Source organism: Trachemys scripta, chromosome 17 (genome assembly GCF_013100865.1).
Source record: "Trachemys scripta elegans isolate TJP31775 chromosome 17, CAS_Tse_1.0, whole genome shotgun sequence".
NCBI classification, from domain to species: domain Eukaryota; kingdom Metazoa; phylum Chordata; order Testudines; family Emydidae; genus Trachemys; species Trachemys scripta.
Genome location: NC_048314.1, coordinates 11827972 through 11855856, shown reverse-complemented (window position 1 = coordinate 11855856; position 27885 = coordinate 11827972).

The following is a 27885-nucleotide window of genomic DNA, read 5'->3' as shown; positions in this document are numbered from 1 at the left end:
TTGCTCAATGCACTAGTGGAAGGTGCACAGGTACTATGGTGAGGAGGGTGGTGGTACCCTATGAGCCCCTCAGTGCCATCTGGCAAAGGGTTCACTGTTCTGTAACAGCAACTCCTATCAGGCGCGACAAACTCATCACACATAAAACACTGCTTTCATAGTATTTATCCAAAACGGGTTGTGTGACGAGTCTAATCAAAGCATGTGTCCTACTGAGCCTCATAATCATCATAAGTTGTGTCTATGGATGATATTTAAGGAGTAGCATATATGTACTGAAAATATATTTTAGAGTTCATGTCCCTGGCGGGGTTGAGAACCAGTTTTTACTAGACAATGGGGGTGTATAGTCCCCTGTCTGCCTAGGTTCATATGTTGATTAAGCCAACACAATGGAAGCCTGTTTTCCATACGGAGTCCATCTGAGTATGTGGAGACAACCCGGGGGGTCATCTTGACTATGGTGACAAAACAACGAGTTGGGGAAATACAAGGAGACTCAAAAGGACTTTTGTAGTCCATCCACGAGGGAGCAAAAAGGACAGCACTTTGGCGCGTCCCAGCTATGCTGGTTGGTGACATAGGAAGATTGCTTTAGGTGAGAAACTACTGGAGACAAGGATTTTAGCCTGTTAGAGTTGAGTTGAGATGAGATGCTAAGCAGCACGTTATACTTTTTGTTTTATATGTCACCATTGCTGCTTCCATTATCTTTACTCAGTAGCTCTTAAATCTTTATCTTAGAGTGAAAACAATCGTAAGTTTATTATCAAACTGTATCTCCGTGCTGTGATGCTAAAAGGACCTGACCCTGGGCTGTGCCAGTCAAGTTGTGTGTATACCGTTCCCTTGGGGATAGCAAGCCTGGTTATTCCTGTAAGTGACAGGTACTGGATACTACAGGGGGACTCTTTCAGAGAGGCTCGGGGGTTGGGATATACCTATTGTTACCTGCAAGGCAGAGTGAGGGTTGGCAGAGCCTTGAGGAGATTGTTTAGGTAGCTAACAGACTTGGGTATCAGGGAACTGACATCCAGCTAAACATGGGCAGGTCTCTCTTGCTGAGGCAAAGGGGTAACAAGGTGACTCACAGTCCTGGGCACCCTGATAAACCCTCACAGGTGGTAGAAGAGCCTGGAAGAGAATTGTTATTGTAGCCCTGATGTGACATTATAAAACACTCTAAACATGTTCCAGGAGAAGGAACACAATGAAAATGGAGCAGAAGGTGTAGCTGCCTGTCAGCCAATATCAGGGTGTGTATGTGTGTGAGATTCTTCTATTCCTAATACACAGCACAGACTTCCCTTTATCTAGAGAAACATTTTTCTTAAACTAGAGTCACCCTTTCAAAATAAACAAGGGTTTAGGTTACAGCATAAAAAGAGTCACAAACTCCAATTTAGAAGCATCATTCTATAAACCCTCTTTCAGCTGAGCAGTCCCGTTGAAGTTAGTGGCGGGAAGGCTGCCATGTTTAAGGGTTTATGGAGTTGGGCCTAGTGCTCTGAATCCCATGAGCTGCCCACACCACCTTCCCATAGGAAAAAAATAAACGGTGAAGTTCACAAAATGAGCTCCATGCTGTCAGCATCAGGGATGGATAATTAGATTGGACAAACCATCACTAAATGTGCAATAGGGAATAATCCCAAACTGGAAGGGAGATGGTCTTGGTGAACTACTAGGTCATATCTAGCTCTAAATTCTAGGAACCCTGAAGACTCCGAGAGCTTGTCTTGATGGAAGTTCTTATTAATGATGAGGGGAAGAGGAATGCACATGATATACCACCTACCGGTGTCAATCACCTTGTGCACTGGATTATTTTTTCTTTTTGCAAAGTTCCCCAACGAGGTGTCAGCGGGTCTTTAAGAGAATGTGCCAAGATAAAATTAAAAGAGACACTAACCCTGCCCTGACAGGAATGAGCGGAAGCAGGCCAGCAGCCAGAGCGCCGAGGGTGCTCATTAGGCAACAGCTCCTGCTAACGTGGCCTTGTCGTTAAAATCATTGAGTGTGATGTGATGTGAGTGATGCACCCCAGACTGAAAGCTAGGGTGCCTACTCACCAGGCTAACCATTGCATTCTAAAGCCCTTGTCTGTACACTCTTGGAATTTGAACACACTATTACTCACGTTACATGCACATAGCCACACAAAGAAGTAGATAGATAAATAGATTACACACATACATGCATATATACACACACATATATACAGTCACACACATAAAAACGCACTTACATAGATAAAATGCACACACATATCTAGGCATAAACACACCTATTTACATATATATGTACATAGACACACATATATACACATATCTATCTATCTACAAACACACACACAAACTCAAATATATTCCAAACCTCACATTTAGCCATTTTCATCATATAAAGCTCTGGGATCCTTTTTCACACGTACGCTAACAGCTCGGTTTTGCTAGCACAGCATTCATGGCTGTCAAAGTCATGGAGCAATGCAGTTTTTAACACCCCAAACACAAAGCCAGCGGAACATTCTAGAGGGGCTGAGGCTGCACTATCTGACTGGTGGGTCTTGGAAAAAGCAGGTCGTTCTGCATGCATCCATGGGGATTGTCAATTGTCTCTGACAGGGCTCACCATGTGGAATGATACCCTATCCCCCACACTGGGGACTTAATCACTGTGTTTTACACCTTCCTCATGTCACCAAAGGGGATATTTAAGCCTGCAGAGTGAACTGGAGCTGTTGCCTAGTTTCAGGGTGGTTCCTGTTTAAACTGGGGCTCTGGTCTGAAAAGAAACCATGCAGAGACTCTCCCGACTCAGCAAATCTGCTTCTTCTGTGTATTGAGAGACATAGCTGGTTTTGTTGCTGATTGAAACACGTGTATGCTGCTTTTGATGTCTGTGAGCACTGTCGCGCCAGCACAGCTATGGGTGTGTGACCTGGTGTCCCTCCTGCCTCATCTATGATCAACAGAATTATTTATCATGGCCTCACTGTAGGGCCAAATCTCGTCCTGAGTCACAGCTGTGGATCCCCACTGATGACAATGGGGCTACACAGGTGTAAACTGAGGGCAGAATTTAATCTGCTGTGTCTTTATTATGGATGATGATACATGAGAAGGAAAGAATTCTGACTCTCAGAGAATGCAGGCCTGCTCGTTAGAAAAATGCATAGTTTGAACTTGTGACGTGAACACATCTGATCTGGAGTCACTCAGTGGCAACAAACACGGCGCCCATAATCAGCATAATCAGACACACACAGTCCATTGAGGACCATGGCACCATAGGAGGACTCTGGTTGATGGTGTCATAGCAAACATTGTGTAGTGAAATTCCCAACCCTGGCTCAGTCCTGTGAATCCACGAATCTCTAGGGTAACCCCACGGGCGGCACCAGGTAGGGTCTGGGCACACTCCTCTTCATGCACTGATGGAGAGTTTGAGAACTCAGTGTGTTTTTGTCCATCCTGGTGACATGGATGAAGAGCATGCAATGCCGCATTTGAATATAATGAGGCACTGAAGGAAGGTCAGATCTCTGTGAATCTATGGCAAATCAAATCACTTTATGCTCAGGATTTGGTGCTGACAGGGCATATGGAATGTCTCTAGCTGCTCCAAGTCTGCCTGGGAGAAGGTCCAGGCTTCTGACCCAGAGGCCAATACAAGTAGTGCAGGTTTGATCGATTCTGAACTTTGTCTCAGCACAAAGATATTTTTGTGGCCGTAAGCATGACAGGGATACGTCCATAAGCAAGCTTATAATTATGATCACTATTAAAATGATTACACTATTTTAGTGTTGAGAGGCCCCAAAAGAGATCAGCTCCCCTTTGTTCTAGGCATTGTAGAAATGCATAAAAGAAACACTCCCTTGCTCCAAAGATCTTACCCGCTAAATACAGAAGACAGACAAAAGGTGGGAGAGGAAACAGAGAGAGGAAGTGACTCAACTAGTGTCACAGAGCTCAGTGGCAAAGCTAGGAATAATACCTAGGTATATCTTGATACCCATATTAGTGCCTTTTCCATTAGATGACACTGCCTCTGAAGGCCATTTTCACTGTAGAACTACATGTTCTTTGCATCAGTCTTCATCCCAGAGGGTATGTGGGGAAATATTTCCTCTGGAAGAACTCTTCTAAGGGAGTAAAGACAAGATCCTGTCAGAGGCTGTCAGAGACTGTCAAAAGAGAAGGTGATGGAGGAAACCAATCCTTATTTTATCTGAACCCAGCTTGCCTGTTCTTAGTTTTGAGTTATGGTAAATGGCAGATGACCTCTCATTAGTGCAGGAAAGCACAGAGCAGAAACATTTGTGCAAAAGTTGCTCCCGAAAGAAGCCTTGGTGCCTTGTGAACTTGGCTAAAATACTAAGGGCTGCTTTGCTAGCTCCAGGGTAAGTTTGATGCTAAACGGTGGCTACTGAAGTCCAAATGCTCTTCGAGCCTAATTATTCCCTGCTACTTTTGCGTACAAGAATTGTTGTAGAACACAAACTGTTACTTGCTGTCTTCCTGTCTGATATGCTGTCACCAGCATTTCAGCCTTGACATTTCACCACTCTGTAGGGACCATGGTCTGACCTGTCTCCTATTCTAAGTACAAGTTAGTGTGTCTGCTGCAAGTGTCTGGGATGGTGAATGTGCCCTTTTTAGTGGGGCTTACTCTGCAGTACCTGCCCTTTGCATTCAATACAGGGCAACTTTGCCATTTCAAAGATCTTGTACAGCCAGGATTCAGGGATGCCTTCAGTGTCCTTAACAATTTAGTGCATTGTGTGTTGCAGGCCTTTCACTAATTAACAATAGAGCATGTAAAACATGCTTCTTTGTCCATTTCTCTTGCTAACAAAAGCCAGCCACTCTGACTCTGGGGGCAATTCTTGGACTATGTGGTGCCAAGTGAGCAGCTGTCTAGTTAACGTTAATCCTAGAATCCAGCAGGGACTTGTCCTTTCTCCTGTTCCTTCCCTCAGGTTATCACAGACTTTCACATGCTCAACACAACGGCCCCACTGCAAACTACTGTCCTGGGTGGGGGGAAAGGGCACCCTGTCATAGCTTTCCTGTTAGATTCTCTAAGAACGGATTCAGACAGCCCCTTCACTTTGCAGAACGAAAGCAGGGCCACGTTGGGCCTGCATTAATCAGACCTCAGGCGGTTACATAAGTCCTTGTATTCAATTTCCCGTTCTCTCTCTCTGAACGAAGGAAAATTACTTTGACAGATTAAAGCTCTTGGTTTATTGGGTTTCCCTCCTTCCCTCTCTCACCTCCCACCCTATCATTTCTCTGTGCTTTGAGCTTCACCTCCACACCAGGAGCCCCTAACGGGATCATATCCCTGACCAGCTGCTGCTGAAATTTCCAGTGACCTTTGAACCCCTAAACATTCCATTTTGGTGGATTATGGGGAAAATGTTTCATCTTGCTGACAGAGAAGCACCACAAATTGTGAGTCACCAGCTCATCTTCTGCCACCTCAATGGAAGGAGCTTGGGCAGGCTATTTTTAGGTTACAAAGCTGTACTTTGCAAAGATAAAAGCTGGGGCTCTGTCAAAGCAAAAGCCTAAAACCATGAAATCCACCAAGTCTGTTTTCCTTGTGCTAGTAAACACGGACATTGTTAGGGTTCGTCCGTGGTTAGTGTATATGTGGGTGGGTGAACGTAAGCTCCTTTCCTCGAGTGGCTGGAACGTCAGATCTTCTCAATGTATCCTGTTACCTTAGGATGGCTATGCTAAGTAGGGTGCCTATGCTTCTGGAAACAAAGATCCCATGTTCTGTCTGTCCCATGCTGGTGACTGGTGTGTTCATGTTTTGAAACCATTCAAGGGTGAGATCATATAAACATATGCCCTCTTGCCAGCCCTGTTCCAACTCAAACATTACAGGTTCAACCAGAGAAAACAGCTTCCCACCAGGCTCCTGGCAGGTCTATTAGAGGACGGCGCCTGGGAAGCTGGGGGATCTGACTTGCCTGTTATTGGTAGGAGGGAAGGAAGTTCATGGATTTGAAGAGTGACTGTTCTAAACAGAAAACTGAATATAAGCTTAATTTCTGAGACAGCACATAAAGAGGAAACTTTATGGAGGGGGTCCTGCTAGTCTCACGCAACTGGGAAACTTTGATTGCCAACTTTTTTGGCAAGAGCCTGCCAGGCTGGCTGCCTTCCTATAGCTAACTGAAACTTGCAGAGTGCCCTGTCTCTGCCGATACTCGTCCTCATTTAAAACTGAGATCTTCAGGAGATGTCTCCACTTCATTTGTTCCAATATTCTGGTTTGGATGAAGGATAAGAGCTTTTCAGGACATTTCAGCCACCCACTCCCAGCCTGTATATGGCTATCAGTACCACTGCCTCTTTGCTCAGCCAGACATGACACCAATGGGCTGCTCAGTACCCATGTTCTTGCAACATGTGCGGCATTTGTATCCTCTCTGTAATCAGACTTCTTACTTACTTGCCTATGTCAGAGCACTTTGTAAAAATTAATTAACAACCATTAACGACACGTCAGTGTGATCTTTTTTACAGGGAAGAAAGCTGAGCCCCTAAGTGAAATGATTTTATGTCACACATCAAATCAGTTCCAGAGCTGGGAATAAAACCCAGGAGTCCTAATTCCCAGATGTCTGCTCCAGCGACAGAGCCACAGAAAGAAGGAGCAACCTCCTAAGAACTGAACCAAAATTAAACAACGTGGGTAACCCCATCTTCTGACCATTTTTCTATCTGTTTGGGGGCCTGTATGAAAGGAGATGGTGGTAGAGTCCAATTTCCAGTATGGATGGGTGTCCATGCCACAGGAAAACCATCATCGCTGGGGCTTTCTTGTAGGTAGTGACAACAGAGAGGACTGAATGGGTGATAGGCATTACATTACCCTCTTGGCCCTGGAAGCAGTCTGACTAAGTCAGGTCAGAGGCGTGTTAGCCACGAGACAGTTCAGGGGAGGCCATCCAGGGAGGAAGTTTACACAGCTGATGCCATGCATTTTCTGAGGCGAGGGAATAATTGAAGTTTCTTGCCAGAGCTGATTAATCCAGAGTCTGTCAACAGTGCCCCATTCACACACACATCCATGCTTTCTTCTCCTTTGAAGCAAATGCTAATACACGTGTCTGCAATTGAAGATGAGCAAGGGACATGGATTCTGGGCTCCCGTCACGAAGTGCCTTAATTACACTGGGAATCTCATTCCAAAGTGGGGGTGGAGAGCAACGCGGTAACGGCCAAGTGTAACATTTCATTTTATTTTTTGGCGATAATTTACAATTTGCATGAAAGTCCCTTTCGTACCTTCATTACTGGCGAGTTTATCGCCTAATGAATGTGACACATCTGTGTAATCACATCATTTCCCAGAGCTCCAGATGTTCAGTGGAGCACCTCTGGCTCGGGCTCTCCTGCTTAAACATTTGTTGTAAACACCAAAAGCTGTTTGTTTGTTTTAATGTTCCAGCACATCCCATTACCCAGTGAAGGTGAAAGATTGAAACGTGACAATGTCTTGCCAGGAGATTCCCCCCACCAGTTTCCTCCCGCATTGTATCAATTTCCAGTGTCTGATTTGTATGCGGTGGGATGCAGATATTCCCCTGCTAAATGGCCTATTGCTTTTTGCTTGTCTAGATCTCTACAGACAGGTGGACTGTACACATGGGCTTAGGGTCTGTGCATGCAGTGGCGGCTCCAGGCACCAGCACGCCAAGCGTGTGCCTGGGGCGGCAAGTCGCGGGGGTCACCCTGCCGGTCCCTGCGAGGGCGGCAGTCAGGCAGCCTTCGGCGGCATGCCTGCGGGAGGTCCGCCGGTCCCACGGATTCGGCGGCAATTTGGCGGCGGGTACGCTGAAGCTGTGGGACCAGCGGACCTCCCGCAGGCATGCCGCCAAATCCGCGGGACTGGGGACCTCCCGCAGGCGCGCCACCAAAAGCCGCCTGCTTGCCATGCTTGGGGCAGCAAAAAAGCTAGAGCCGCCCCTGTGTTCATGACAGGTGCTGAGACCACCCCGAAGTCCCTGTTACCTTATGGGAGAGATTAGTATCTCACAGGATCAGGCCTACAGATAAGAAGGGCCCAATTCACCACTGCCTTGCCTCTTGTGCAGTCATTTGCACAAGTGCACAGTAAGTTAAGATGCAACCATTCTGATATTGAAGTATTTTACACTCATTTTGCAGCAATGTAAGGCCTTCGATCAGGACAAACTGAGTGTAAAATGCTGCTATATTGAACCAGCTTAACTCAGTTGCAAACCCGACCTAATGCCGAAATAGCCACAGTTTAACACATTTAGCTCGATTTCAGCAGTTATTGCCTAAGCAGATACAACGCGACCTGCTAACATTGATTGTTAGGTAGGGTTTTCAATTGCGTTAATCTAGCCAGACTCAGCTAACTGGATTGGGGGGGGAAAAGCATTTTTGCCTAGTCTAGACAAGACCTTAGTGGCTACACAAGGTGCAAGTCAACAGTGAATTGGGTCCTTGGTTTGAGACAGACAGTCATTAGGAAGGAATCATGTAACTGTGAATACAAGGAGCGATCTGATCTAATTCAAAGTGTTCTTGGAATATGGAGCAGAAAAAGCCACAGGCAAAAAGGGCGAGAAGTTCTTTTGGGCTAAGTATCTCAGACTACATCTGCTCAACCAAGTCTCTTAAGTAGAATTGGTTGGAATTCCTCTCTCCCACCCCATGGAAAATGTTGACATTTCAGCAAAAAATCAAAATTCTCAATATTTCTTCCAGACCCCACGATATGAAATATTTTAATTCAGAAATGCTGCTACTGTGTTTCATGGGAACAGTAGTTTAGGAGCTTCTTGCTCCCATTGTAATCTGTAGACAGGCTCCCTGGTTGGACTACGTCCCCCAGGATGGACCATGACCTCCCCACCTCATGAGGCTGTGCATCATGAGAGCTACATGGCCGTGCTGCATCTTGGGAGATGAAGTCTGGTAGGGAACATGGCTCATAGAGGAGAATGGGGACATGAGGCAAGAGAACTACAACTCCCATGAGGCACTGTGACAGCATTTCCAAATAAAATTGTATTCTACAGCAAGCAGACACTTTTCATGAAAACATTCATTTTGTCAAAAACCCAATTTTAGATGGATACTTTTCAAGCAGTCCTACTCTTTAGTTTGCATAACTTGCCTGGGCCTTTCATAGAACAGATTCCCTCGCTAGAATGCAACATTTGGTACCTCTAGCTGAGTTTGTGGCATTACACTTTGCTACTTCCTCTTCTGGTGCCAGGTGGAATTTGGAAAGACAGAACCTTTCAGAGAGCTCCTCGTAACCCATAGGTGTCTTTTTGCTGCCACGCTAAGCCCTATTGAGAGCATTACTGTCTGCTTGTTGCAGATGCCTTAACTGCCTTCTTGCTGATATCACTACCCCATGACCCTACCTCCTGCGCTCATGCACACAGAGGACCCTGCCCCATAAAAAGTGCCATTCTATAGCTTCATACAGATGTGCATATTCATGGCATCTGTGAGGAGAGCTGCTGTCTGACGGATGGTATCAATCTCATTATATTATTACCTGCTGCTTCTACTATATGCAAGGACTGAACTCCTCACTGAAGTCAGTAAATTTAGTCATGGCTTGGGTCATTTCGGGCCTGCACTAGCTGGGGGACTGCCCAATAGTTATGAAAGAGGAGGCTTAGTGGGCCCTGGATAATGAGGAGGAATCCTATAATTTTGGAGGGCAGATCCCCTCAGCTAGTGTTAATCGGTGTAGCTTCTTTGAGGTCAAAGGAGTTATGCCTGCTTACACTAACTGAGGATCTGGCCCCAGGAAAGAAGCTAGCTCTTCAAATGAGGGATTTTTCCAGAGTCAGAAATTTGCGCTGGATATTTAACCAGCTCCTTGCAGTCAGTGTCTCAGAAGACATCGGAGAGTGGCGTGACCATCAGGGAGCTGGAGGTGGATTGTGAACATCTAACCAAGGAAACGTGGGGGTGGAGAACTGGAACAGCAGAAATGAAACTGCAGACCAAATCTAAGAACCCGAAGTGGTGGTGGGGTAAGAATCAGCTGGACAAGAGAAAAAGAAGACAACAGGAGAAGATCTGATGTGGGGGAAAGACAACAAAGTAGAGCATGAACCCCCCCCGAAAAAGAACTGAGTGAAACTTTCACAAGGGAAACTGTCGTGGAGGACTTTAAATATTTCAAAATGATTATCGACATGTTAGGGCTGGGAGATTGATTTATTCTTATGTTCTTTTGAGAAAATGATGAAAAGTAATAACAAGTCTAAAGTACAATAAAGATGTCCTGCTTGCTTCACTCTTAACAGATGAAGCTTTAGAGGATTGTGGGAGATTAACGGATGAGGAAATGAGCCTTTTGATTCTGTCACACATGGAGTTCAGAAGCAACCTGAGCTTCCCCTTGCATGAGCCCTGCAGAGCTTTCAACAGGATGAATGTGAGACAGAGCCCTTGTAAAATACAGCACACAGAGAAAGAGGCTAAATAACAGAAGGATCCTCTGGGAATTTAATGCATAGAGAAGGACAGGAGGAAAATTGGGAATCTGATGTGCTATTAAAAAAACAAGGGTCTCTCCTAGAATCTGGCAGAGTAACTAGGTGAACAGAAGGAAGCTCATCGGGAGGGGGAGGTGTGAAGGAGGAGCCTGCAGGAATTTACTCCAATCTATATAGAAGGAGACCACGAAGATCTCCCTGTGGGAATTTAGGGTCCAATCCTGCTTGCATGGAAACCATGCTTTGTTCCTGACTTCAGTGAAAACAGAATCAGAACCTTAGGGCCTGAATCTGTTTAATACCATTGGCATCACTGGGTTTACTCCTGATTTATGTCAGTGTAAATACGATCAGAATCAAGCCCTTAGTGCATGGATTTGGAAGATGGCAAAGCTTTCTGGGAATGTGATGTGTAAACAAGAAGGACCTTCCGGTAACTATGGACTAATTTCTGATCCTGCTAGAGACAAGCCTGCAGATGACTCAAAAACTGGGGGAATGGTAAATAATAAAGAAGACAGGTTGCTGATACAGAGTGATCTGGTTCTGTAGTAAGCTGGGTGCAAGCAAACAATATGTGTTTTTCTTTTAAAAAAAGCTCTAGAAGCAATCCTTGCAATTACAGTCTGGTAAGCCCAACTTCGGTACCAGGCAAATTGGTTAAAACTATAGTAAAGAACAGAATTATCAGACACATAGATAAACATAATTTGTTGGGGAAGAATCAAAACAGCTTTTGTAAAGGGAAATCATGCCTCACCTGTCTATTAGAATTCTTTGAGGGTGTCAACAAGCATTTAGACAAGGGTGAGCCAATCAATATATTGTACTTGGACTTTCAGAAAGCCTTTGACAAGATCCCTCACCAAAGACTCTTAAACAAAGTAAGGAATCGTGGGATAAGAGGGAAGGTCCTCTCATGGATCAGTAACTAGTTAAAAGATAGAAAACAAAGGGTAGAAATACCAGTCAGTTTTCACAATGGAAAGAGGTAAATAGTGGGTAACCTCAAGAATCTGTACAGGGACCAGTGCTGTTCAACATATTCCTAAATGATCTGGAAAAGGGGGTGCATGGTGAGGTGGCCAAATTATTTAAGATAATTAAGAACAAAGCAGACTGTGAAGAGTTACAAAGGGATCTCACAAAACTGGATGACTGGGCAACCAAATGACAGATTAAAGTTAGTGGTGATAAGTGCAAAGCAATGCACATTGGAAAACATAATCCCAGCTATACATACAAAATGATGGGGTGTAAATTAGCTGTTACCACTCAGAAAAGAAATTGTGGCATCATTGTGGATAGTTCTCTGAAAACATCTGCCCAATGTGCAGCTGCAGTCAAAAAAGCAAACAGAATGTTAGGAACCATTAGGCGAGGTATGGATAATAAGACACAGAACATCATAATCCACTATACAAATCCATGGTACACCTACATCTTGAATATTGTGTGCAGTTCTGGTATGTTAGAATTGGGAAAGGTACAGAGAAGGGCAACAAAAATTATTAGGGTCATGGAACAGCTTCTATATAAGATGAGATTAAAAAGACTAGGATTGTTCATTTTAGAAAAGAGATGACTAAATCGGGGGATATGATAGTGTGGTCTATAAAATCATGAATGGTGTGGAGAAAGTGAATAGGCAGCAGGTGGAAAGAAACCAAAGGAAGTACTTTTTCACATTACACACAGTCAACCTGTGGCACTCATTGCCAGGGATGTTGTGCAGGCCAGAAGTATAACTCGGGTAAAGAAGAATTAGATAAATTCATGGAGGATAGCTCCATCAACAGCTATTAGCCAAGATGGGCAGGGACGCGACCCATGATCTGCGTCCCTCTAAACATCTGACTGCCAGAACTGGGAATGGGCGACAGAGGATGGATCACTTGATGATTCCCTGTTCTGTTCATTCCCTCTGAAGCACCTGGCATTGGCCACTGTCAGAAGACAGGATACTGGGCTAGGTGGACCTTTGGTCTGACCCAGTATGGCCGTTCTTTTGTTCTAAACACTCCACTAGACCACTCTGCACTTACTGAAGCAGCAGTGAAGCCCACGGGGAAAGTATTGCAACCTTGATGTATCAGTCACGTGTGATTTTACAGTGATGTTCCTCCTGATGGCGCCTTGCTATAATTTTCATTTCTTTTGCTCAGCTGGGGCCTCGCTTACATGATAGGTGAAAATATTCAATTAGTTCCCTTTATTGGAAAGTATGTTCCATTAAACCATTGTCATAGATACTAAGAGGCCTCCTGGTAGGTTTTGTTAAAGAAACATCTGACAAAATCCTATAGCACCCCTGCAAAGACTTCAACGCTTAGGCATCATAAGCTTGAGCAATTACATATTAAGTGGTTTAATATTGTAGTAAGCAGCACAGGGAAAAGGGACAACGTTTTGGATATCCATGGCCTTCCCCAGGTTATACTTTGCTAGGCCCTTGGTTTCTGAAACATTGTCCTTTGCCTTGTTCTCCTATCTGCAATATTAGACAACTTAATATAGACAGTAATTAGCAGAGCTAATGATGCTTTTTCTTTGAACTCCTTGCTGGAGTGGCATAGAATTTGTTAGATATTGAGATAATCTGGAGTGGTTTGAGGGATATTACTTTCACCCCCTATTGAGCACCCACAGGACAGAACATAATTAGACTACAAACTTTGAACTTGCTGAGGTTTTTTCTTCATCTCAGTTTTGGCGTGCACAAGTGGCTATTAAGTACTCATCTGGATCATGCTTTCCCTGTGCTACCAGATAATAATAATTATACCTAGCTCTTATATTGCACTTCTAGTCAGTAGATCTCAAAGTTCTTTACAAAGGAGGTCAGTATCATTAGCTCTGTTTTACAGAGGGGGAAACCGAGGCACAGGGTGGTTAAAGTGACTTGCCCAAGGTCACCGAGCAGCAAAGCTGGGAATAGAATCCAGATGCCAGGAGTCCAAGGCCAAGCTCTGTCCTCTACGCCACACTGCCTCCCCGTCACTTTAGTTTCTCATTCTCTCTTTCCACCAACCATGGTGATGCCATCAGCTGAATCTGGCTTTAATTCTGATCACACTGGAGTGTGACTGACTAATCCACTTTGCTGCTGTGGGCTGTTGTCACATGCCTTTGAATGTTGACACTTCATTACAGATACATGGGACACGTTGCATTTTAGCCCCACACACATGGTGCACTGATCAGCAAAGGGGTTAAACATCGCGAAGGGATTTTGCAACTGTTTGTGGACTCATCCAAATGAAGCAGGCGGGGTTATTTTCGTGCCATTACTGACCAGTGGTGGTTGCTGGAGTTGGTTTGGGTAGCTCGGATTGCTAAATGACTTGGACACCAGGCTGTACTAGTGTACAACCTATACTGCAGGTGCTTCACATAGAAATCTGAATGAGGTTCTGCTCCGGCCCCTTTACATGAGTAAAAGAACCTGAGAGGGGCTAGGGGCCCTAGAAGCCCAGGTTCCGCCCATGCCGACAATGTGGAAGATGGCCATCAGGCTGCCTTCTGAGGCTCCCCTCCCAAGCCTGACCATACAGGGCTTGTTGAAGGCAGGGCAGCAGGTTGGAGGGGTGTATCAGGGATGAGTCTGCATCACTCAGTGCTATGGGGCTTCCACGCAGCATTGTGGCTATTTACAGGCATAGGGCCTGAAAACTGTCAAAGCTATGCTGGAGGGCTGCTCCAGCCCCGTGAGCAGCCCAGGATTGGCAGGGCAAAAATGGTCACCTTTTCCCCTGAACATCCAGGGCTGTGAGTTCTGCACTGACTCTAAGAGGTGCAGCGTACAATTTCACCCTGAATAAGTTACCCATTCCGCCTGTACACGATTGTTTCCAGCCCTATATTCTTTAAGTGCTGTCTCTAGTCTAGTTGGGATGCAGCTGCATATATTTCCCTTTGGTGACCAATCCATACAGTAGTAGTTAAAGCTGGTCATAAAGCATGGGAGGAAATGGTAAAAAAATCATTCTTGACTTTGTTCCCCTTTTTGGGGGTGAAAATTTGAACCTTCATCAAAGTTTCCAGAGAATAAGAAAAAAAAAATTAAAACTACTGTGGGGACTAAAAAAGTGGGAGGGGAACGTTCAACATTTTTGCCAAAGTTAGAAAAAAATATCCACCAGTTCTACTAATGTCCTTTGTTGTTAGCTGTTTTGGACTTGATTTTTCAAAGCACTTAGCAAAAAAAAAAAAAAAAAAAATGGAGAGGAGACTTAAATACCTTCATGGGGAGAAAATATCATGTACTAAAGGTCTCTTTAATCTAGCAGAGAAAGATGAGAGTTAATGGCTGCAAACTGAACCCAGACAAATACCGATGAGAAATAAGACACACATTTATAACGGGGTGAGTAATTATTGGAGCAAACTATCAAAGGAGGTGGTGGATTCTGCATCTCTTGATGTCTTCAGATCAAGGGGGCTCAATACAGGGGGAATTCTCTGGCCTGTGATATACAGGAGGTCAGACTAGATGATCTGATGTCTCATTCTGGCCTTAAAATCTACAAATCGAAGAATTAAGCATGTGCCTAGGTTTAAGCATGTGAGCTAATCCACCGATACCAATGATACTACTTCCATGCCTAAAGTTAGACTTGAGCTTAAGTAACCTGATGAACTGGGACCCCCATCAAGACATCCATTCCTTTACTCAACTTCATCTCATCACTTCTAGCTATAGTAACTTGGACCACACTAGATAATGCCACTCCTGCCTGCTCTTTACTATTTTAATATACTTTAGATAGTTACCACACTGCTGCTTAATCGTGCTAGATATCAATTTCATTTTCTTAATCTTTCCTTATTAATTGCTTCCACAAGGTGTTTCCAAAGCATCTTTTAGACCCTGAGCCAGCAATAGGGTCCACTAAATATGAATGTGTGGAGTCCTATAGATTGCAATGAGAAACCACGTGGTTGTGGGGTTTCCCCGCATGAATAATTATGAAGTCCAGGACTGTAAATTCCCTCTCAGCTACCGGTGAGCTGTAGCTCCTTCCAAGAGCTGGCACTGTGCCTGTTGAACAGGTCACAGTGTTGTCCATTTGGGGTGAGACAGACCTGTAGGAGGAAGGCAGAGGTAAAGATGAAATGAGGTGGAAGTTGCTAGGGAAAAAAAGGATGAGTCATTCTCTCACAGCTGGTTTATGCGGGCGTGAATCCACAGAGATCAATGGAGTCACACCAGGGTAAAATCACGGTGATATGAGACTCAAGCCCATTTCTGGGACAGAGAGGTCATAGGGTGAAAGGTCAATATTAATCTATGCCAGTGGTTCCCAAACTTTAATAACCTGTGAACCCCTTTCACTAAAATATCAAGTCTCGCAAACCTCCTCCTAAAAATGAATATTTCCAGGGATTTTCTCCTTTACCTGAGTATAAACTATAAAAACAGTGATCTTGGAAATATAAAATTTGGTTTTATGACAATCTTATTACACAGTATTTATCATTAATTATTATTTATCATTACAGTATTTTTATTACATTATGAAAATGGCAACACTCTTCCAAGATCTCACTTTCGTAGCTTGTATCACTCTGAATAAGCCTGTTATAAGACAAGGCTCCTATGTTTCATCAAGGAGTATCAGATGTGAAACAGCATGAAGTTATTTAAGAAGCCAACTCAAAGAGTTCCTCCTACACAAGCATTCAGGTCTTGAGCAGTCCAGGCAAACAACACACATTACAACAAAGCTTAAATGTGTTCCTTATAATAATTTTAAAAACAATACTAGCTGCCTATTTCATTTTAAAAACAGCAAAAAATATCCAAAACTCCTTATAAGAAATGGAAAGGGAGGTGAAGTTTAAATCTCCTCAGTGTGATAGATCTGCTTGCTTTGATCTGCTTAGCTCTTGGAAGTCCAGGGGCTCCGGGCTGCTGGCCCCGTGCTGTCCGTGGAGTCCCTAGGGACAGCTCTGTCCGCCATTAGGAAATTTTTTTCCAGAGAATCCTCTGTAACATTTCGCATACCCCCAGGGGTTCATGAACCCCAGTTTGGGAACCACTGATCTATGCTAAATGCCACATTGATAGTTGCACTATGAATCCCTGCATAGGTAGATCAATAGATGGATCAATAAAGTAGAGCAGAATGGAGGGAGTAATGTTAAGCGGTCGGAGCAGCTCTGAAGCAAGCCTTGAGCTCATCAGCTTTGTATGTTATCATTTCTGCTTAGAAGATGTGCTGGGTGCCTCCTCACTTCTATTAAACTCTTCTCTTAACTCCCCTTTGCTGACATCTGGTGTTTCTGCCTCAGCCACTCGTGCTTTCCTGAGAAGCAGATACTTCTCCTTTGTCGCAGAATGGCTCCAATGGGGGTGGGGAGAGCAAAAAAGGAAACCTATTGTCTCCCCTCTAGGCTTGGGATGGTTGGTGCTTCTTCGGCCCACTCAGAATGAGTTACTGAGACGCAGTGACCTGAGCATGAGCCCTTGCCTGCTCTGGCAGAGGGGTTGAGATAGCGACAAAACATGGGTAAGCAACAGGGCTCTGGCATGCTTTCTCTCCGCGATGTGATAGGTCGCTTTGGGGCAGTCAGAGAGCCATGTTATAAACCCATGATATAGACCACCTGTGGGGGGAGGAGGGAGGTTAGTTTATAGCGCAGATTGCTCAGTGTGGTGATAGTCTGCATCCACGCTGCTTAGGGTGACCAGATGTCTCGATTTTATAGGGACAGTCCCGTTTTTTGGGTCTTTTTCTTATATAGGCTCCTATTACCCCCTATTATCCACTGTCCCGATTTTTCACACCAATCAGGAAAACACTGCTTGGAAACATGAAGCCATGACAGCAAAAATTCCTTTGTGTGATAGCCTTCCTGCTATTACATGGGTTACTTACAGCCTCGCTTTATGAGCATACCAGGGTGGAGAGGGCCCTGGGAGCTTTCCTTCTTCTTGCACAGAGCCATGCATGATTAAATTCCTCATGGCCACGCACAGCTGGGATCCTTGTGCTCCAACAGGGTGACAATCCCCCCTGTACAGAAGACCAGCACAAACTCTACACACTTAAGCCCTATTTCAAAATCTTAAATGGGATTTACATGGCAGACACAGAGGTGAATTTGACACACACAGTGCATTGGGCTGAAAGAGTCTAGCGTCAAACAGCAGCACTAGGACCCCCCAGGGGAGTGGGAAAGGATGGATCGGACTCAGGAATTGGGGCTCTGGTCTCCTTACCACCAGTGCCAAACATAGGCTCAACGCCATAATCTAACCTGGTATATTATAGGATCCATTATATTATACTTTTGCTAGGATATGTCCTCTCCTACCCCCTCCCTAGAATGTCCATGACCACATACGACTCTAAATAATCCATTCTGGTCTTTACAGGGGTCCTTCCACTAGTCATGATTAGGCAGTTCCTATGCAATGGAAAAACCTTTAATTACCGTGGCTCCTTTACGATCGTAGGATGTACACATTTGAACCCCGAAGGGTTTCCTCCAGAGAATAACCTTTATTTGCTTGATTGTATCTGTTCAGTTAATTCTTTCTAATTACTATTTTCTTCCTATTAGATCCTAATTATATACAGTATTTTCATTATAAAGTGTAATGTTTCCCAGAGAACCATGTCAATTACACAGGCGATATTACCAGAGGTCTCATTTACTTCATTAAACCAGAGAGTAGCAGCCTCTTGTCTGATTAAAACTGTGAATGGAGTTATGGACTCAGTTATGTCCTTGTCCTTCAGTGTATATATTACAGCTGATCAGAGTATGATAAAAAATATGCTCCATAAATATTTTTGTGGATAAAAATAGCTACTTCAGTTTGCTGATATTTATCAAGTTCTGTTATTCCATCACTGTGACCATTTAGGCAGGGAAATCATTTGTAAATACCCAGAAGTTTTAGGAATTTTAGCATGAATCTAAATTTGGAATAACTCATGTAAACAGAGGTTGAAAACTGTTGATCATGTTCATAAATTGGAGAGGGTCTTCAGAAGACCCATGAGAATGATTAAAGGGTCAGAAAACACGATTGACAGTGAAAGACTCAAGAAGCTAAATCTATTTAGTTAATCAAGATTGGCTATTTTTCTACAAGATATGCTCTACTTCAAACAAGAATTAATTAAAAGAAGTCCTATGGCCTGTGTTATGCTGGAGGTCAGACTAGATGATCATAATGGTCCCTTCTGTCTTTACAATCTATGAATAAATCTGTGAAATAATTGGGATTATTTACTTTAGACAGCACTTGCGTAAGAGAGCACAAGGTAAAAGGATAGCACATAATGAAGGGAATATGGAGGGTAGCTTGGAACATCTATACCCCCATCTTATAATACAAGAACTACAGGGCATTCAGTGAAACAAAAAGTTGGCAAATTAAGCATTGAGATAAAAAGGAATATATTTTCACCCAGCACACAATGAGCCTGTGGTACTCATTATCAAGAGTGGGGATCGGCAACCTTTGGCACGTGGCCCATCAGGCTAATCCGCTGGTGGGCCGGGACGGTTTGTTTACCTGCAGCATCCACAGGTTCGGCCGATCGCAGCTCCCACTGGCCGCGGTTCGCCGTTCCAGGCCAATGGGGGCTGCGGGAAGCGGCAGCCAGCACGTCCCTTAGCCTGCGCCGCTTCCTGCGGCCCCCATTGGCTTGGAGCGGCAAACCGCAGCCAGTGGTAGCCGCGATTGGCCGAACCTGCGGATGCTGCAGGTAAACAAACCATCCCGGCCCCCCAGCAGATTTCCCTGATGGGCCGCGTGCCAAAGGTTGCCGATCCCTGATCAAGAGAGTAGTCCCATTTAAGTAAATTAAAATATTCATATGCTTAAAATTAAGCATATGCTTAAGCACTTTGTTGGATAAAGCCTCAGTGCTCAGAACTTTGTTGGACTTAGCTCTTCACCTCTCTGTGTTTCAATTGTCCCCTCTGTAAAATGGGGATAATAGAACCCCTGCTAGTGGGGTCATTAGTCTTAACAGATTAATTAATTAAAACTCAAGCACTTTTGAGATTGGCTACCTTGAGTAAATGAGTAATATCATCCCTGCAAAGGCTGCAGATAACACTATGAAATTGTAATTCAGTAGCAGCCTGTGAAACTCCGGTATAACTCAGCGTACAATCACATAAGCCTCTAGCACACGCTCGGCGCTTTATAAATAATAAATAATACAATTGCTGGCACAGTGACTTTTGATAATAGCTGTATTTTTTAAAAACTGACAGAGCTGAGCTGGTTACCCGGCATGCCCAGTATTTACCAGGGCATTGCGAACCTTCTGTGACAGCATCCAGACACGCTGGGTCAGGCACACTTGAAATGCAAAGGGAAACGTGGCAGGCTGGGGAGATGGCATTTTTCTGTGATTTGAGGCTTTTTTTTTAAATTGCTGTTGCTGAATCATTTTGTTAGCCCATCAGTCCTGTTCCTAACACTGGAGACGAGCTAGAACCCAGGTGTAATGCCTCCAAAGGAGTTTATTTATTTCGGCTGCTGGAGACTGCGGTTCTCCCTGCTTTCTCTAGTGCCCAAGTGAACTGATACAGCATGTGCTATCTAGCATCACCACACAGGGTCTCCCTAAATCCTGATCTGAATTTAACAGCCATGGAATGGATTGGTGACTGCACTAGATTATGAGTAAACCTCTTCAGTTTTTCTTTTAGTGTCCCATCCTGTTGGCCTTTTCCTTTTCTTCGCGTGATATTTCAGTGCCTGCCTCTTAGAGCAGGGATATCTCACTAGCTGACATCTTGCTGGACCCATCTGGTCATGTTAGTTTCCATCCCATACCATTACAGGTGGGGCCTGGATTTAGGATGGATGAATCCAGACTTAGCATAACATGATGATGCTGGCAATAACATTGGAGACATGAGAAGCTTCAAAATTTCTGCCCTCAGCACTTAGCGACATAGCACTGAGGTGCAAGGACCCAAGACAAATGTCAAAGGAACATGCTTGTCCATGAACTGGGTGTGAGAGAGAACAGCAGGATCTACATACCCCTTTCTGGGGATGACAGAAAGGCCTCGGTCATGAAGGCATTGTGTTCTAATTGGAGCTGGAATTTCTACTACTCTCCACAGTGCCTCTAGTCTGTCTTTTCCTTTCCAGACAAATAAAAAACAGGAGGCACACACTATAGCTTTGAATTGCCTAAGATGATTCTTCCCACCTACACCTGGCAATTCACCAGCAGGAAAAGCATTAAGAACCCAGTGTCTCCAGAAGAGGATCTCTTCATCTGGGCAGGCATGGCTCAGAGGTGGGGATACATCAAATATTTGAAAGCGGTCTTCAAATACTTGAAACACTGCCATGAAAACAATGGAGAAAAATTGTTCTCTCCTGCCATAGAGGACAGGACAAGAGGCAATAGGTTCAAACCACAGCAGAGCTGATTTAGATTAAATCTCAGGAAAAATTTCCCAACTGTAAGAACAGCGGGACAATGGAATAGACTGCCTAGGGAGGTTGTAGAAGCTCCTTCACTGGAGGTTTTCAGAAGGAGGCTGGAGCCACCTGCCTTGGATGGTGTAGACACAACAAATCCTGCATCTTGGTGGGGGTTAGACTAGATGACCCTTGCGGTCCCTTCTAACCCTACAGTTCTATGATTCGACTCTAATGTAGGTGTGGAGGACACACATGCCACCTTTCTCACCAGAATCATGTCATAACGTCTCCTTCTGGAGGAGTTCATTACATTGTAATGTTCCATAAAACCCCCCAAAACCAATGATGTAATGCAAGCATTCAGTAGGGATCACCATGAGGAACACGAATGGCTTTATGGCCATTTCTGCATTATCTCAATGTAATCTACTGATAAGGGAGAGCCACAGACCCAGGCAAGCAGGAGCCAGATAAAACAAAAGTAAGAACAAGTACACTTTTTCAGTGTGAAGAAGCCAGAGTTGCTGCTGATGGGAATGGACAGTTGTCCACATAATCCTGGCTGCAATAAAACTGCTGTCTCCCCCATTCCCAGATGTCAATACAGAATTGCTGAGCAGTGCCTGGCACATAACCAGGTATCCTTATATTTCAAGGCTTAATCTTGCTTAATTGTCCTGTTACCTTTTCATCTAAGCTGCAAAGCTTTTTCATCTGGCATTTAGCTATGCCTGTTCACCTCTGTGCCCAAAGAGACACCTAGATAGCCTCCAAACATTAGTAGATAGTCTGCTGATGTAAAATTAGCTGGAATGGCAAATGGAGATATCAAGAAATATATGGCTGGCGAGATGGAGAGATATAAGCATAGAGAGAGACCTGGATGGAGGATAGATGTGAGCATAGAGAGAGAGGGCTAATGGATGGATGGATTGAGAGATTCCAGAAGGACAGCTGGAAACTAGAGCTGGTCAGAAAGCTGAATTTCTGTTCCACAGGAAATCATGATATTTTGACATTTGTTTCCATTCTGAATTAGAAAAAAAAAGTCAAAATATTGAAATTTTCCACAAAACAGAAACGCTAAATAATTCTGATTTGGAAACGTTGAAATATTTTGTTTCAATAATGTTGAATCCTTTCATTTTGGCACCGGCTACACTTTTTGTTAATGTCAAAACATTATGATGTAATATTAAAAATAATATCGACGTAAAGTGACATTAATTTATTAATACGATATAAAAGTCAAAACAAAATGGCTCAAAACAATAAAGTTGAAACTAAATGTTTGGAGATGACATTACATCAAAACTGACAAATTCCTGTGAAATGTTTTGGTTTAGATGAAATTGTATTTTCCAATGGAAAACCTGTTCTGTTGAAAAAAAATGGCTCTAATGGCAATGCAAAATGAAGGGAGTATGAAGAGATGGGATCAGAAATGTATGGGTGGTTTGAAAGGTTGGTTTAATACAGAGAGTATATGGCAGCTGGAGGCTATCAGGGTAGGTGCATTGAGGGGAAGAATCCTGGCCCCAGTGCACAGTGGTTGGCAAAACTCTCGTTGACTTCAATGAAGGCAGCTGGGATTTCCCCAGACTTGGAAATATCTACCAGAAAACCATGGGTCATCTCAGGCTGTCCCAGTGTGGTGGTGGTCGGGAGGAAGCTTTCAGAGCACCTATAGCGTGTGGTCTATTCCCAGGAGACTGAACCAATCATCCTGATTATTATTCATCCATCCACTCTGACTCAGTGTTAGCAAAGAGGCCAATCAGGTATCTTCTGTAAGGATTGCTGAACTTGATGGAAACGCTCTTTGTGAGTTGCAGGCAACGTGTTGGGACCATGAGAGTGGTTTGGCTGGCTTTACGCAGATGAGTACTGATGAGGTTGTCCTGCTTTAGCAGGCAAGTCGCTCAATGATCAGGGAACGGGATAATATATGTGGATTTTTCCATGTTGTTCTATCACTGGTAAAGTCTGTAACCTGGGGACGTATCTCTCTTTGATTCCAGGGCAGTGCGAAGGCACAGGCAGGAATCATTGCCAGCATGCAAGGAAGTAGCAGCAAGACAGACTTCTGCCAAGACACCCTGGCTTCAGGCTCCTCTACTGCTGGCCCCATGGCTTCCCTTCTGAACAAACAGCTGTCTAGACACTCAAAAGGCTGCACAGCCAAAGAAGATGGGGAGTTAATGCTGGAGGATTTGGGAATATGAAAGGAGAGAGGTGGAGCCAGAGACCTGAACCAGGGGCTGAGGGAGGGTGGCGTGTGGGAGAGTGAGTAGGGCACTGACCTGGATATTAAGCCTTAGTCAACCGAAATTGTCGGAGCCAAGGGCAGTCGCCTCTCTTTGATAATTTCCTCTTGATTCCTGCAAGAATTGAATTGACCTCTGACCCCTCCACCATCAGTACTGAAGAGTGAGAAATTGAATGATGGGAGCGGGAAAGGCTTGAATCCTGGGCGAGGAGAGGTCTGAAAAGGAGACCTCAGAACAACCTGGAAGGATGGGCCAGGCAGCCGCATCCCGGGCTAAATCTCCATCCTTAGCGATACCTCCAGTACATGGCGTCAAGTATCAGAGGGGTAGCCGTGTTAGTCTGAATCTGTAAAAAGCAACAGAGGGTCCTGTGGCACCTTTAAGACTCACAGAAGTATTGGGAGCATAAGCTTTCGTGGGCATCTCACTTCTTCAGATGCGAGTAAAGTGAGGTTCTTACCCACGAAAGCTTATGCTCCCAATACTTCTGTGAGTCTTAAAGGTCCCAGTACATGGCAGTTCCCTTGGTACCCTAAGGTCCAGCGTAGCCTGTGCAGTTATGACGATGATAAGACAGAGGGATAGGAATAAGTCTTCCCATAATGGGAGTGTTGCTGCCATTACTGTATCCCACTGGGCTCCCAAAACAGTAATTCTGATAATACTGGCCTTGATACTAGGACAAGAACCCACCAAATTTCAGAGTGCTAATTGGGGAAACTAAATCAGTAATATAATCAATATATAATCAATAGATCGGGCAACACCTGCTTAATTTCATATACATCGCCAGCAGTCTTCCTTGAGCCCTTACAGCTTTGATAGCTGCCTAGATCATCCAGGAAGGACGACATGTGTATGCACAAATTCCATCCCCTGCCACTGAATTGTGTCATGTCACGTCAGCTTGTTCTGCTCCCACACGCTGATAGAGCCTGCGAGCCGCTTGAATATCCTGTGTGATGTAACATTCTGCAGCAAGACCTTGTTGCATATTCTAATTCTCCCGCTCTGTGATTTAGTGCTGCAGCTAATGCTTTTGATGTCAGCCCGAGTGAGATAGTAGGGTTTAAAAATTCATAGCTGACCTTTCACTGACACGTTTAGCTTCTGTCAGGCAAGTGCTACATGATGGGTGAAGGCGTAGGGAGGGAGGGGAGGGTTTTCATTGTGAAATACCTTTACCTTAAAACAAGAGGGTGTGGGGGTAGAGGGAAAAAAAAGTTTGTACTTCAATTCTGGTCTGGAAAAAAGAGAGATGAGAATCAAAATGAAGTAGAGGGAGAGATGCCTCAAAAGCAGAAGACAGCTTATGAAAAATATATACCTTCACCAAAGGAAGATGGAATACAAATTGGATCCTTTTTTTTTTTTTTAAAAATATGCTTTTAAAACAGAGGTTTTAAAGGGAGAGGGAGAGGGGGGGGGATATGTCTCTTAAATGTGTTCAGAACATTTCTGCAGCCTGCAGAGCTGGGATTGTTTATTAGAAGATAAGATAGTGAAAAATGTATTTTGCAGAAAGAAAATAGTAAAGCTGGTTTCCCGGCAGATAAGAAGCCAAATTTCTATTTTATGCTCAATTGAATGATTCGGTTACATTATCTGGGAGGCAGCAGTGAAATAACACCCTTAGGAAATGAGACTGGGAGGACATGCTGGTTCAGAGGAGGCAGCTGCAGGCCCTTCACCTGCAGGCCTGGCAAACCCCGCCCTAAGGCTACAGAAGAGGTAAGGCTGAAGTGTTATCTCCCTTTTGTGCCAATTAGGCAGGTGATAAGACAGTCCCAACTGGCCACCTGATGTAAAACTGGAATAGGGTAGAATTTGTCCCTGTCCATTCATCCTTTCATCTGCCATAGGACATTAGCACGTTACCAGCAACAATCTGTTCAATATTTAATGATAAATCCCTTCCTCCTGTCAACACAAACGCTTCACAAACTTTGCCAGCCTGAGGCTAAAATGAGTGAAGGCTAGTTGCATTGAGATGGCTGGGTACATGGTGGGAAGAAATGGTGTCCATGGCTCCAGTGTGGCATTGTTAGGCATGCAGCAAAGCAAGCGTGATTGTCTTGTTTTCTCTGTAGTACACCTTTAAATTTCTAGGCGCCTGATGTCTGGAAAGGCAGCTGCCCTCTTGTGACACAGACTTGATGTGGCATGTTGGAGGACAGACATATGTGCTCAGCATTGCCAGCTTTTGTGATTTCATTGCGAGTTTCACAATTAGGGTGACCAGACAGCAAGTGTGAAAAATCGGGATGAGAGTGGGGAGTAATAGGAGCCTATATAAGAAAAAGACCCAAAAATTGGGACTGTCCCTATAAAATCGGGACATCTGGTCACCCTATTCACAATAATTCATGTTTTTTTCCTTAAAGCCCCAGCTCCTGGAGTCAAGTGATTATGAAAATTTCAGCTTTCAGTGTTGTTTTTAAAAAAGTAAGTTTCTAGCTCACCTCATTGCAGAGAAAAACCTGAGCATGTGAAGTGAGTTCCACCTAAAGGCTCAGAAACCAGAAGGCATATAAAAATGCATTTATTTTAAAAAAACCCTCATTTTTAAGTCAGTCTCGTGATTTTTTGGGGCTCGACTCCTGGTTATTGCATGCTGAAGGATAGCAACACCGCACACTGTGTGCTCTGGTAGACACTTGCTTTTTGTTTCCCTTAATATAAACAAAACATCATTCATGCTGAAAATTGATGGCTATTCCCTTCAAATGGGAAAACAAATGGAAAATCATGTGGCTCATTAGCACCAATGTTCTTACTGCATATAGAGATCAGCTTAATATAATGGTTGCTGTGTCCTTGATAAGCCCATTTTTATTTACTCAGCGATTTAATTCATGACATGGTTAATGATTTGAACAGGTCGCTCCACCATGAGCAACCGAAGAGGAAACCACTGTATAAAACACAGGTCAACTCTCTGTCTAAACATATATGCTCTCCATCACCATATTACCTGAGCACCTAAGAGAAGCGACATTCAAATTAGAGTTAACGTGTAAATTCAGATGATAAGCATAAAGTTTAGAGTACACAAATCCAAACTCTTGAGTTAAGGATCTTGGAGCAGGAGTTTCTTGTGGGCTGACAACATGATGATACGTGTGGGTAGGTTCCAGGGACTGGTAATGGATCATAGGTTCAAATCCAACCCTTGTGTAGAGTGCGTGAATGGTGTTTCAGTCTTCACATAGACTAATGAGTTTATCCTCATTAGTGAGGTAGCAAATTAGCATCTCCTTTTTACAGACGGGAAAACCAAGGCACAGAGAAATGCAAAACCCTTGCTAATAACGAGGGTTGGTTAGAGGTGCAGCTGAACTGGTGCAGCATGTGTTTTAACTGGGAGTGTAGACCAGGATGGACAAAACAGACAAAAGGTGGGAGGAGAGGTGAGTTGCTCAAGGTCACAGAGCAGGTCTGTGATAGAATTGGAAATACAGCCTAAGCCACTGACTACCAGTCCAGTGCCCTGTACACTAAACCCCATTGCTCACTGGATGGGGAGTAAAAAACTTTCCTCCATAATGTTTTTCTGTCAGAAAAGGCTGATCCCACAAAATTGAAATGAACATAGCAACTTTATCCAACTCTGAAAATGATTCAAATGAATTGTTTTGATGAAGTGGAAATATTTCATTTCAACTTTTATGTTACTCTAAATATAACAGTCAAAACACTTGGACTTTTTATTATATAAATTATAACATATAAGCTGAGTCAATCAAGTCTAAACTAAATATTTTGACCTTATCAAAATGAACTGTTTCAATAACGTCAAAATAAAATGTCATTTCGATTTCCTGCATGGAAATTTGGATTGGTCCATCATTAACCTTTATCAAGGGCATTATAATGTGGCTGTCCAACCGAAGTTTGGCTCCGTCCATCAAGTTAGCAGTAGAGCTGGTCAGAATCCAGAATTCTCATTCCATGGGAAATTTCAAAAGTTTATTTTGAATCAGAATGGTGAAAAAAAAATCAAAATTTTCAAATTTCCCAGGGAATGGAAATTCCAGGTTCCAACCAGCTCTACTGCTGCTAACCTGATGAACTGAGCCACGCTTCTGTTGGACAGCCATATTATAACACCCTTAATATAGATTAATGATGGGTCTTGCAGCTGCTCTAGCTGCTGCTTCCTCATTGTTAAAGAGCTTCAAATAAATATTTACCCTGTCTTCACTCCAGCATACTAACGAAATTGTAAAGTTTTGATCCCTGCTGACTGAGCTGTCAGGAAAGCCTCCTAAATGAGGTGAATATTTAGAGAACGGAGGTCCCCTAGGAAGTGGAGAAATTGAAAATTACAGAAATAACTTGCATCCTGCACCCTGCTGCGGAGGAGAAAGCACTACACGGTCTAACAAGTCAGTGAATTGTGCAGTCAGTCTCACTGGCCCTCAGAAGGGCACAGAGGGAAGGGAGTTGAGGAGATCAGGAGACTGGAAGTGCTATTACAAAGACTCTAAGCTCTTTGGGGGCAGGAACTGTGTTTTTGTTCTGTATTTGTACAGCACCTGGCACAGTGAATCCTGTTACATTACTGGGATCCCCAGATGCTACTGCAATTCAAATAACAAATAGTGGTGCTGGGCTGTAAAGGTTTTCACCTCTGGTTCAAATGGGTCGGTAGAAGAGCTGGTAGAATATTA